Source organism: Schistocerca nitens, chromosome 3, assembly GCF_023898315.1.
Source record: "Schistocerca nitens isolate TAMUIC-IGC-003100 chromosome 3, iqSchNite1.1, whole genome shotgun sequence".
NCBI classification, from domain to species: Eukaryota; Metazoa; Arthropoda; class Insecta; order Orthoptera; family Acrididae; genus Schistocerca; species Schistocerca nitens.
This window is the reverse complement of record NC_064616.1, coordinates 554373229-554387218: the sequence shown is the minus strand read 5'-3', so window position 1 is coordinate 554387218 and position 13990 is coordinate 554373229. Positions and strand designations below refer to the sequence as shown.

The window sequence follows — 13990 nt, the reverse complement described above, 5'->3', positions numbered from 1 at the left end:
TACCTTCTGTTTGTTAGTGTACATTTGACTGACACAACTCTTCAACTGACGATGGTTGATGGAATGATAGGTGTGCATTCTACTTATGTTTACATCTGTCCTCTGTCAATGTCAGCACGTGGATTTTTTCCATTACTGCGAGTACCTGCACTAAGCGCTGGAGCATCAATGTCAATGTAGTGTTATGTAATTAAGAACGTTGTGTTTCAGTGAATGGTACACTGTGATACATTTTGAGTAGGTCTTTAGGAGAGGAAATGAATTACTGAATCAGAAATACAGGGTGGCATTTAAAAAAGTCATACCACTGTTCATATCTTTGTAAAAAACAAAGCTACAATGAAGGCAATCATGCTGATTGATGTCCATTTCCAGATCCTGCAGGTGGGTCTGGAGTCTTCATTTCACATTAAGGCAGCCATTGGGTACCTCCCACCTCTCCCAGAAATACTGCTAATGATCTCCCATATGACTTAACTTTAGTGAAACAGTTTATGATATTCAGGAACTGTGGAACCATCTCGAATAATTTGGTGACACTTTACCCTCACTACCTGAAAATCTGCGAGGAACTCTGCAGTTAGTGAACACCTGTTGCTATGCAGAGATTCACTACTACATGTTATTGTTGAGCAGTGTTTGTTACCCCACCTACGGAAGTGCAGTGGTTTTGGCTGTCCTGTGAATTTTGGAATGACTACTTCAGAGGCACAGTCCACAAGTCTGATCTTTTGTGCTGAACTGCATCACGGAGTCACCAGAGGACATCTTCACAGTAATCCTCAGTTACTGTTTGTCCTTCAGGTGCGTTTTTGTGATGCACAATTCCACGGACATCAAAGAAGACAGTCAGCATCATCTTGATTTTGCTCCACTCCTGCCACACTTTCTTCAGCCTTGGAAACTCGGGATGATTCCATTGTGACAACTGTCTTTTTTTTTTTGGGTCATACCCACACACCAATGACTAATCTCCAGTTATCATGGTGTTCAGAAACCCAGGATCAGTGTTGGTGGTGTCCAGAAGATTCTGTGCAATGTCAAAACGGAGGTCTTTTTGTTCCAGCAACAACAACTTGGGCATGAATTTTGCAGCCACTCAGCATGTGTTCAGATCATCATGCAAAATTTGATGCAGTATCTTTGTTCAATATGTTCAGTCATCTCGAGGGGATCGGTAGTCCAATGAACATGTTGTCTATTACCTCACTCAGTGACCGACAGGCAGTGACTGATGCGCTGGAAGGTGGGAACAAAATTCACACATGCGCGTAAAGGTCTTCCTTTACAGTGTACAGTGGTGCTGTGCTATCGTCTCTATTCTGCGCAGGAAAATCAAAGTTCGGATCCTTTTTAGATAGTCCTCGTATACAGTAGCACAGTATGACACCTTTCCAGCCCAGTGTACAGCAACATAGAACTCTGCCAGCAGAGTGTTCTCAATATATATCTGTGATTTCCCCACAGAATTCAAGCATGGTTTTTATTCCCCTGCACAAATGTCTGAAATACTGAGTGCTCCTTCAGCTTTGTCCATTAGTATGTGTGGTGATTCATCACTTATCTAAATGTCACTGTCATCAGCAAATAAAAATCTTTTTCCATGCTTTAAATTCTATTGAATATAATTGCTTTACAGGGTGTCCCATTTACGTTAATCCCCCAAATAACATTTTGTGCAGAAGCAAACTGAAAATATATCAATAAGATGTTGTTTAACTACCAGTGGGACACTAACCAGCAAGATTGTGACTAACTTGTAAATTGTTCATTAGAAAATATGAACAGCAGTATGTCCCTTTTAAATAGCACCTTATACTGTTTATTTGGTAATCAAGTTTCTCTTCGCAAGACTTGTTGAAAAATGTATCACAGTGTAGCACTCACATAAACAGTAGCTTTCACATAAACATGATGTTATTGGCAATGTAACACAAAACTAACTTTAAATCTCCTGTACTAGGACACAGTACAGGTACTCTGGATAAGGTTAACATAATTCATTCACTTACTGGAGTTGATAGTTAACAAATGGAATCACAAGGAAAATGCATACTGACATTCCCTACAGATGAATAGCTTTTCCCTCTTCTCTTTGCACACACTGTACACACACAAACTTTCAATGAATGACCAGTGTGCATTTTCATTGTGTACCCAAAGTAACATAACTCGTACATTGGCTGGAATTGACATTTGTTTACTGTCAACTGCAGCCAATGTACGACTTATGTTACTCTGGGTACAAAGACATACTGCTGTTTGTGTCTCTGTCTACTGAAAGAAGTTAAAAGAAAGACACAATTATTCTCGTTAATGTCCCACTAGTAATTAAACAACATTTGCTCTATGCATTTTTTACTTTGCTTCTCGACAAAAAGTTATTTGAGGTGGTCAAGACAAATGGGACACCACAAGTATTAGGAAAGTATTTGTTTCCAGACATTCAGGAAGCTGCAATAATGTCAATCACATGGTGATAAATGTTGTTATGGAACACATACCAAGCATAAAATTTTTAGATTTCTTGCTGTCTCATATCTGCAGTGGGCCAGGTAGGGCCTATATTACAATACTGGTACTTGAAATGTGAATCACTGTAATATGATACACTCTCTGAGAAATAACCTCAGAATGTTCAAATGATCTTTAAACACCCAAAAAGGTAACAAAAAATAGCAAGACAGCTCAGTGCAGTGAGAATTTTGATAGTTCCATGTGAATATACCTGTCAAACAGTGATCTAACAAATTAATAAAATATCTGGGAAGAAGGTACAACCAGCATTTACATCTCAATAAGTAGAACAGACTTAAAGTCCAAGCCATTGTACTCTAAAATGCAGGGAAATTGTATAACAAGGAAAACTCTGAAAAACTATTTATTACAGAAATGTTACATTACTGTCAATGATTACTTAAAATGGCATGCAAATTAATGACAAAAATGTTCATCATAGATGTGTAATTGTCATAAACAAAAGGCATTTTACAATATGCTCTGTGGAATAGTTACAAAAGCCATATGAAAGTGTAACATAACATAATAAACACTTCATGAGCATCTGTAGTTAAACTACATGAATTTGTTGATGATATCCAACACATATTGACAACACATGGATAAATGAGTAAAAAATAAACTATTTATTATAAGCAGTATGGTCTCAGCACACTACAGCATGATACTCCTGACAATATTTATTTATTTATTATATTTCCATTTTCTCTGTTATTTTCTTTATTATCCCTATCATATAGGCTTTGTAGTTTAGAAATGCCTTTACCCAAATGACCACTCAATTGTGATTTGTGTACTGAAATCCAGTTACAAAATCTATAAATTGCTCTTTTGATGGGTCCAGAATGAGAATGAATCAATCAATGATGAATAAACAAATCAGACCAGTTGGGATTTATGCGACTGTTGTTCATTGAAGCTATGACAAACTTCTTTGAGCATATTGGATGTTTGCCTACCACATATTTAACTTACACAGTCTTTCTATTGTCTGACTGACTCCCAACGTGAGGTCAGGTGATCTATGTGATGTTTCCTATATGATGTAGATTATTTAGCAGCTGCAGATCACAGTGGGCAGCTCCTGCAAAGCAGGAGACATTGTCAAGTTCACACATGTACTAAGTGCTACTGCTTCCAAGTAGCTGTTCATATTTATCCATAGGGGAAGCTGTGTTCATTTGTAATTGTAATGCAATGTCTCTCCTGCTACCATAGAATCTTTACTGGTCTCATATTTTCTTTCACCCTTCATGTAAAGCCATCATTCCATACTAATGTGTTTAATATCTCTTATGATTAATGACCATCCAGCATAATTTAACACACAAGAGGCTGTGACATCTCTGTCAAGAACACTCAGAAATAAAAACTGACTTTAAAATATTTTAATCATTGATTTATTGTTACAGAACCACAAGTAAAAAAAAAAAAAAAAAAAAAAAAAAAAAAAAAAAAAAATAAGGGGGGGTGGGGGTGGAAATGAGATTAGTTAACACAAATAGGAAGACACTGTGGGGAAAGAAAAACATTTACGCAGAAAGTAAACTGATGATACAAGTTATAACTCTATTTACAGAAATGAAGTCCCATGCTTCTTCACAGAGCATAGGGGAACGATGCGGGAGACCTGCACCGCCATACTAGGCAAGGTCCTAATGAAGTGGTTTGTCATTGCCTTCATCTGACCATAATGGGAATGAATGATGATGATGATGACAATGACACAGCAACACCCAGTTGTCTCAGGGCAAGTGAAAATCCCTGACCCCACCGGGAATCGACCCCGGGACCCCGTGCTCGGGAAGCGAGAACACTACCACGAGATCATGAGTGGTGGACCACTCTGTTTATAATAAAAGTAATTTAAATGATCAGCTGAGGCTGAAGGCAATGGCTGAAATTGAAAGCAAAGAAATATATAAGAACAAGGAGTAGTAGTTAATGGCAATCTAATAATGATGGTTTTAGACAGTTTCTACTTAGGAAATGAAGTACATCTACATCTACATCTACATCTATACTCCGCGAGCCACCTTACGGTGTGTGGCGGAGGGTACTTATTGTACCACTATCTGATCCCCCCCTTCCCTGTTCCATTCACGAATTGTGCGTGGGAAGAACGACTGCTTATAAGTCTCCGTATTTGCTCTAATTTCTCGGATCTTTTCGTTGTGATCATTACGCGAGATATATGTGGGCAGTAGTAATATGTTGCCCATCTCTTCCCGGAATGTGCTCTCTCGTAATTTCGATAATAAACCTCTCCGTATTGCGTAACGCCTTTCTTGAAGTGTCCGCCACTGGAGCTTGTTCAGCATCTCCGTAACGCTCTCGCGCTGACTAAATGTCCCCATGACGAATCGCGCTGCTTTTCGCTGGATCATGTCTATCTCTTCTATTAATCCAACCTGGTAAGGGTCCCATACTGATGAGCAATACTCAAGAATCGGACGAACAAGCGTTTTGTAAGCTACTTCTTTCGTCGATGAGTCACATTTTCTTAGAATTCTTCCTATGAATCTCAACCTGGCGCCTGCTTTTCCCACTATTTGTTTTATGTGATCATTCCACTTCAGATCGCTCCGGATAGTAACTCCTAAATATTTTACGGTCGTTACCGCTTCCAATGATTTACCACCTATGGCATAATCGTACTGGAATGGATTTCTGCCCCTATGTATGCGCATTATATTACATTTATCTACGTTTAGGGAAAGCTGCCAGCTGTCGCACCATTCATTAATCCTCTGCAGGTCTTCCTGGAGTACGTACGAGTCTTCTGATGTTGCTACTTTCTTGTAGACAACCGTGTCATCTGCAAATAGCCTCACGGAGCTACCGATGTTGTCAACTAAGTAATTTATGTATATTGTAAACAATAAAGGTCCTATCACGCTTCCTTGCGGTACTCCCGAAATTACCTCTACATCTGCAGATTTTGAACCGTTAAGAATGACATGTTGTGTTCTTTCTTCTAGGAAATCCTGAATCCAATCACAAACCTGGTCCGATATTCCGTAAGCTCGTATTTTTTTCACTAAACGTAAGTGCGGAACCGTATCAAATGCCTTCCTGAAGTCCAGGAATACGGCATCAATCTGCTCGCCAGTGTCTACGGCACTGTGAATTTCTTGGACAAATAGGGCGAGCTGAGTTTCACATGATCTCTGTTTGCGGAATCCATGTTGGTTATGATAAAGGAGATTTGTATTATCTAAGAACGTCATAATACGAGAACATAAAACATGTTCCATTATTCTACAACAGATTGACGTAAGCGAAATAGGCCTATAATTATTCGCATCTGATTTATGACCCTTCTTGAAAATGGGAACGACCTGCGCTTTCTTCCAGTCGCTAGGTACTTTACGTTCTTCCAGAGATCTACGATAAATTGCTGATAGAAAGGGGGCAAGTTCTTTAGCATAATCACTGTAGAATCTTACGGGTATCTCGTCTGGTCCGGATGCTTTTCCGCTACTAAGTGATAGCAGTTGTTTTTCAATTCCGATATTGTTTATTTCAATATTTTCCATTTTGGCGTCCGTGCGACGGCTGAAGTCAGGGACCGTGTTACGATTTTCCGCAGTGAAACAGTTTCGGAACACTGAATTCAGTATTTCTGCCTTTCTTCGGTCGTCCTCTGTTTCGGTGCCATCGTGGTCAACGAGTGACTGAATAGGGGATTTAGATCCGCTTACCGATTTTACATATGACCAAAACTTTTTAGGGTTCTTGTTTAGATTGTTTGCCAATGTTTTATGTTCGAATTCGTTGAATGCTTCTCTCATTGCTCTCTTTACGCTCTTTTTCGCTTCGTTCAGCTTTTCCTTATCAGCTATGATTCGACTACTCTTAAACCTATGATGAAGCTTTCTTTGTTTCCGTAGTACCTTTCGTACATGATTGTTATACCACGGTGGATCTTTCCCCTCGCTTTGGACCTTAGTCGGTACGAACTTATCTAAGGCGTACTGGACGATGTTTCTGAATTTTTTCCATTTTTGTTCCACATCCTCTTCCTCAGAAATGAACGTTTGATGGTGGTCACTCAGATATTCTGCGATTTGTGCCCTATCACTCTTGTTAAGCAAATATATTTTCCTTCCTTTCTTGGCATTTCTTATTACACTTGTAGTCATTGATGCAACCACTGACTTATGATCACTGATACCCTCTTCTACATTCACGGAGTCGAAAAGTTCCGGTCTATTTGTTGCTATGAGGTCTAAAACGTTAGCTTCACGAGTTGGTTCTCTAACTATCTGCTCGAAGTAATTCTCAGACAAGGCAGTCAGGATAATGTCACAAGAGTCTCTGTCCCTGGCTCCAGTTCTGATTGTGTGACTATCCCATTCTATGCCTGGTAGATTGAAGTCTCCCCCTATTACAATAGTATGATCACGAAACTTCTTCACGACGTTCTGCAGGTTCTCTCTGAGGCGCTCAACTACTATGGTTGCTGATGCAGGTGGTCTATAGAAGCATCCGACTATCATATCTGACCCACCTTTGATACTTAACTTAACCCAGATTATTTCACATTCGCATTCGCTAATAACTTCACTGGATATTATTGAATTCTTTACTGCTATAAATACTCCTCCACCATTGGCGTTTATCCTATCCTTGCGGTATATATTCCATTCTGTGTCTAGGATTTCGTTACTGTTCACTTCCGGTTTTAACCAACTTTCCGTTCCTAATACTATATGCGCACTATTTCCTTCAATAAGCGATACTAATTCAGGAACCTTGCCCTGGATACTCCTGCAGTTTACCAATATTACGTTAACTTTTCCTGTTTTTGGTCTCTGAGGACGGACGTTCTTTATCAACGATGCTGATGTTCTCTCTGGTAAGCCGTCAGGTATTTTATTGTTTCGCCCAAGGGGGGGTCCTTCTAACCTAAAAAACCCCCGTGTGCACGCCACACGTACTCTGCTACCCTAGTAGCTGCTTCCGGTGTGTAGTGCACGCCTGACCTGTCTAGGGGGGCCCTACAGTTCTCCACCCAATAACGGAGGTCGATGAATTTGCAACCATTATAGTCGCAGAGTCGTCTGAGCCTCTGGTTTAGACCCTCCACACGGCTCCAAACCAGAGGACCGCGATCGACTCTGGGCACTATGCTGCAGATATTAAGCTCAGCTTGCACTCCGCGTGCGATGCTGGTTGTCTTCACCAAATCAGCCAGCCGCCGGAAGGAACCAAGGATGGCCTCAGAACCCAAGCGGCAGGCGTCATTCGTTCCGACATGTGCTACTATCTGCAGCCGGTCACACCCAGTGCGTTCAATAGCTGCCGGAAGGGCCTCCTCCACATTACGGACGAGACCCCCCGGCAAGCACACCGAGTGCACACTGGCATTCTTCCCCGACCTACCTGCTATTTTCCTGAGGGGCTCCATAACCCGCCTAACGTTGGAGCTCCCTATAACTAATAGGCCCGCCCTCTGTGACTGTCGGGACCTTGCTGGAGAATCGGCCACTGGCCCAACAGGCGAGGCATCCTGTGGTGGCTTGGAAACGATGTCATCACCACTAGGAAGCACCCCGTACCTGTTGGAAAGGGGTAAGGCAGCTGCCACGCGGCCAGATCCCACCTTCGCCTTTCGGCCAGGCACGCGCGAGCCCACCACTGTCCGCCATTCACCCTGGAGTGATGGCTGACCGGTAAGATGCTCACTGCCGGAAGACGCAGCGACATCAGGGGTTCCATGTGATTCCAAGGCCACCGAAGTAGGCATAGGTCTCACCACAGTTGCCCCAACGCCACTACGAGCCGACGCCTGCTCACAACTGGAGCTTTAAAGACACTGAGAATTATCTATGTAATGGAATGTATTCTCAGGCTGTTCAGTTTTCCTTGTGCCTGCCAATATTAACGTACCTCATACTTACCCATATCGACTTACAGAAATGAGAACGGAATCGGAATTGGATTCCTCAATCCCCCCCCCATGCTCTGTTCCCATCTTCCACCAAGAGCTGCACCAGAAACAAACAGAGTGGATTGTAGAGGCTCCCAGAGTCATACAGTATGGGGACTATTTCTTTTGAACCTTCAGTCAGTCATGAAATCAAAACAAAAGTGAAAATCTAATGAATCTTGGCACAGATGTATTGCACAGTGTCTCAAGTGCACCCATCATTAATTTCAAGCTTTTAAGTTATGAGCACACAATAAGCATGTAAAGATGCTTAGAACAACACTCTCTTGCACAAAGTGTGAAGTGCCTGCTGAGGGGTTCCACTTGATTTTATGCAACTCTCATAAAGTAACAGTCACACGTTTCCTTCTTCATGACAATGCTCAGACACACAGACACACACTGCAGGTGCAACAATGATGCTTCTGCAGCTATTTCAATGGGAACTGTCTGATAACGCACCATACACACACACACACACACACACACACACACACACACACACACACAGTGATCTACAGACCAGCATAGGGAATGGGAGAAAGCACAGACAGCTGCCTTCTACGATGAGGGTGTTGAATAGTTTGTACGATGCTATGACAAATGTCTAAGTCAGAGCACCAACTATATAGTGAAGTAGCTGAAAGATGTGAGTAAAAGTAGCAAATAAAATGTTTTTGATAATCACGGTGGTTTCGGTTTTGTGACTGATCAGAGGTTGAAAAAAACGTCCTCATAATAATGAAATACGTCAACAAACTGCTAGAGTAGAATTATAGGCAGGAAACATGAATGCCCAGCAAACAAGAGGAATCACAGAGCACAGAGGCTGTAATTATCTACACCAATTGTTAATTAAAACGAAGAGGAGTTTCTGGAAATGTGATCTTAAGTAAAAGATGCTCTCCATCAGGAGAACCACAGGCTGTACATTTTCTGTGTTTCAGTGATATTTTAGCTGAAAAACTGTGGCATTGTAATGCAGTGTCTTTCTTGTTACCGTAAAAACTTTACTGGTTTCACTGGACAGAACAAATGTGAAGTGATGGAAACATACAGCTGCCATTAATAAAATCATTGACTGATAACCTACTAATTTAAAGTTAAGGAATTTAACATTTTACAGTAGAAGAGTTGCTCTGTTATTTCAGACAAAAAGTTTACTCAGACAGTTACAGCAGTGGTGCATAGTGGCTGCAGCAGTATTAGGAGCATGGAGCCAGTTGAATAAACAATTTTTAGTCACAGGCTGTACTACATGTGGAGCTGCTTGATATGGTGGAGGAGGAAGAGGAGTAGCAATTCTGATCAGAGACAATGTAATACACCACCCAACAGCCTTAACTCTGTATTCCGAGCAGTGACTACCAGGACTGAATTAGTCAATATCTTAAGTATCAGTGAGCATTTATTCAAACAAGTTTCAGTGGAAATATTTCTTTAAAAAATAGGACCACTGTATACATTATGTGCAGACTATAATACTCACAACATCAGTTGGCACTGCATGTATGAATCCGTCCTCGCATTATTGGATAATAAATCTCTGACTGTTATGAGTGATGGTAGCCCAACAATGGTTATAGCTCCTGGGAGAAAAAAATCTACATTAGACCTAACACTATTCTCCCCTTGCATTGCAGTAATGGCTAGGTGACAAGTACTGGAGGACTCTCTAAGATTGCATCATTATCCTATGCTTATGAAGATTGGGGTGAATATAGTCACTATCAACATACAAGCCCACTGATAGATGGAATGCTAGAAAAGAAAACTAGGAAATTGATCAAGAAATCATAATGCAAGAAATAAAAAAAAAGATTTCAGTATTCCCAAGGGAATTGATGGGTATGGAAAGTTTGTCTCACTAACTAAATGAACAGCTAATGGAGGTATCTATCACTTAATAAATAAGAACAAAGACAAACAACAAGCACCAGAGACTGCTCCAAGGCCATAGCAAAGTCAAGGTTAGCTCTACTGCAATATAGAAAGACACCAATGTTAGAATTTTTTTTGGTAGTACAAACAAACTGAAGCAACAAAAAAAAGTTTTGCAGTTATGGAAGAGGGAAAGTTGGATTCAATACTGTGAGTCAATATGAAAAGATAGCAGTATAACAGAGGTCTGGCAAAAGATCACATGTTTTAGAAGTGGCAAATCAAATACAAACTCTATCAAAAATGGATGCCTTGGTTAGAGTCATTTTTGGACAGAATTTCACCAGCTTCAACATGCAATAAAGATGTTTGCTTTTACAAGAATGAAACAGAACATGAACAGATCTGATTAATGCTCTACAAAATTCACCCAACACAGCATCAGGCATCAGGCATCATTATAGCATGATATGAAACTTACCACCTGAGCCACACTGTTTTTGTGCAATTAATTGCCTCAAGAATGAGCAACACAAATTGCAATTGGCATTCTTAAAGCAAACAAAGACACTCTTAACCTGTTCTCTTACAGACTGATAGCACTATCTTCAAGTTTATAAAAGCTGCTTATAAGAATGCTTAAAAACAGATTAGAATGGTGGATGGAGAGAAATGAGATTTAGTTTGGAAAGAGTGCTCTTGACAACAAAGGGAATTTGGACAACTGAAATTTAATGAACCATCATGAATAAATATTTCAGGATTGTGATATTCTGTGGTATAGCTGGTGCTTATGACAATGTGAAAATTACAGTACTGGAAAGAAACCTTCTTTCAATCAGATTATCACTAAAACTAATCCTTCGAATTAAATCTTCATCTGAAGAAGAATGTATGTTAAGTATAGTGGGAATGCCATCAGGCCCCAGATAGTTGACAATGCCCTCCCTCAGGGAGCCATATTGAGTCCCTGCCTGTACATAGTGTATACGCAAGATGTTGAAAAATGTTACAATTCACTAGTGATCTTTCCTTGTATTTGACCACTTATTCCATTGAGACAGCAAAAGAAATTATGGATCATGCCATATAAAACCTCACAATTAGATGGAAAGAGAATAATGCTGGAAAAATCATCGATGATTATTTTTGCACAAAGAGGAGTTCTGCACTGCCCAAATAGCATACGGCATAGTGGAATAAATATCCCATTCAGGAATCAAGTTAAGTTATAGTTCTGAGAATTGACTTTAGATTAGTGTGGAGACCTCAAATAAAGATTATTTCTTCCCCATGTACTGGCCACACATCTCAATGTGTAAATTTTTCTGAAAGCATCAGTTGACTTTAATGTATGTTATATATAGCTATTGTATTCACTGTTTTTTTAAGTAGTTACTTTAAGATACATAACCATATCTTTTGAATATTTACACTAATGAGTCAAAACATTATGACCACCTGGCTAATAGCATATTGGTTCACCTTTGGAATGCTAAACAGCTGCTATTCTTTATGGCATGGTTTCAATAAGTTCTTGGTAGTTTTTCAGAAGTATTTGGAACCAGGTGTTTGGTGGCAGTGAGCCTCACCATGAGATGTGGCCATTATATATATATAGACACACACACACACACACACACACACACACACACACACACACACACACACACACACACACACACAGTAAAACCCCACTAATGCAAAAGTTTGGAGAATCTGAAAAAGATATTGGATGAAGGAAAAAATAAATATAAAGTTGATTTGTAGGCAAAGAAAGGATTTCATTACACTTTAGGACTGAACAACTCATTATTGAAACAAAATTTATTGGAATGAACCATTTATTGCACTGGTAACTACAGTATTGTATCACATGTTTGTGAAGCAGTACTCAAATATTCACTTACAGGAACTTGAGAAATCAGTAACAGACTTTTGCCACAAAAAACTGAAGCTGCCTGATGATGTGATATTGTACCAGCATTAAATGAACATCATGTCAGTTGGTGTGGCCACAGTGTGCTGTTCTATGTAGCATAATGCCCATACGAGGGCATCTGCAGAGTTAGAATGTGAGACAATAGGTTTAGGAGTTTCTTCTCCTTCCACTATCTACATCTTCAGATTTCTCATCAGGTAGATTCTGGATTATAGAGACAATGTCTTCACCACCGATTTCTTGATGACCATTGTCACTGACTGATATACTTCTTTGAAGACAATTTTCCCCTGCATCTTTGCACCCTGGGATTTCTTGAGCAAGCTGAAGGATATCATTATTCTATGAAGTCAGAATGTATGGGGTTTCTTTAGATGTGAGACTTGATGACAGTTTCTTAGGCAATGTTTGTATTAAATTTTTGCTCATATTGTCTCTAGCCTCAGCTAGCCACATCCTTTATTGTTATGTTTTTAATTTTTTCTCTGATGAAACAGTCCTCTCTTTCAATCAGAAATTGTCGAAGCTTTTTTTCTGTTATTCCTCTTTAGATTTTGTAACACACCTTGATCCATTGGTTACAAGATAGAAGTGACATCTCATGGGGTGTAGGGAACAGTTTTCATGTCTCCATTGACTAGCTTCATTTCTGAAGCCTGAGATGGAACATTGTCAGTCACAAGTGGAGCTTGAGGTGGCAAACAAGTTTCTGTTTGAATCTTCTGACAGAGGAAACAAATTATTCCTCAAAGCACTCATTAAACAGAGCACTGGTCATTGAATCTTTACTTTGATTTTCATAATAAACAGGGAGAGTGTTCATATTCATGTCTTTTATGGGATGTGGTGTTGCAGACTTCCTAATTACTATGAGCAGTAATTTGTTTTTTGGCACAGCATTGCTACAGGCTAAAAGAGTGAGGTGTTGTTTATTCATTTTAAAACCTGGTGCAGATGAATTTTCTTTCAAAGCAAGAATTTTTGTTGCGAATACTTTGCAGTTCAGTCCAGTTTTGTCAGCAATATACACTAGCTGTGGTGAGTAGTTTTCTGACAACACTAAGTCTGGAAATTCATCTAAGAATGCATCTGTGGTGGCAACACTGGCTGATAATTTTTGTTCACTTATCATTAATTGTCATATCCCATGTCTCTTTTTCCAATGATATAACCAATACAGGTAGCAGTAAATGTTAGATCACCATTCATAAATTTGTTCAGCTGCATTGCCTTCCTTGACTAAACCACAAGAAAGTTGCTTCATCAGTTCTGTCATACAGTGACATAGTGGAGTTGTGGCACTGTTTCAAAGTTTTTTCACTAGCTGTGTTGCAGAAGCTTTCAGTTTTCCTCCAATTATTTTGCAGTCACTGATAGTGGCTTTCCCAGCACCAAATTCAATAGCCAATTTTGTAGCACTTCCCCTATTGCCAAGCCACTTAAGCACCTTCAGTTTTTCCTTTAATGTACAAGAACTATGTTTTCATTTGCTTCACATTGTACTATACACTATAGCATCTGCTTTATATGTACAGTATTGACCTAATTTATGAATAAAAAGCATGAACACAGTACTGTATAAGTCAACCTAATTTATTCATTGTACTGTATGTATGGTATTTATTAACAGCAGCCAAACAAACTGTGCTTTAACTCCTCTGAACACTCCTGCAGCAATCAGATACATAGTTGTATTGTTGTAAAGTGTTATG

The 13990-nt window shown here is 39.7% G+C and overlaps 1 protein-coding gene across 1 annotated transcript in view; it reads left to right on the top strand.

The window, feature by feature from the left end:
* The window catches only part of LOC126248462 (cytochrome P450 4c3-like), a 196645-nt gene that overhangs the window by 83362 nt on the left and 99293 nt on the right, over window positions 1-13990 (top strand). The gene's annotated exons all lie outside the window — the stretch shown is intronic.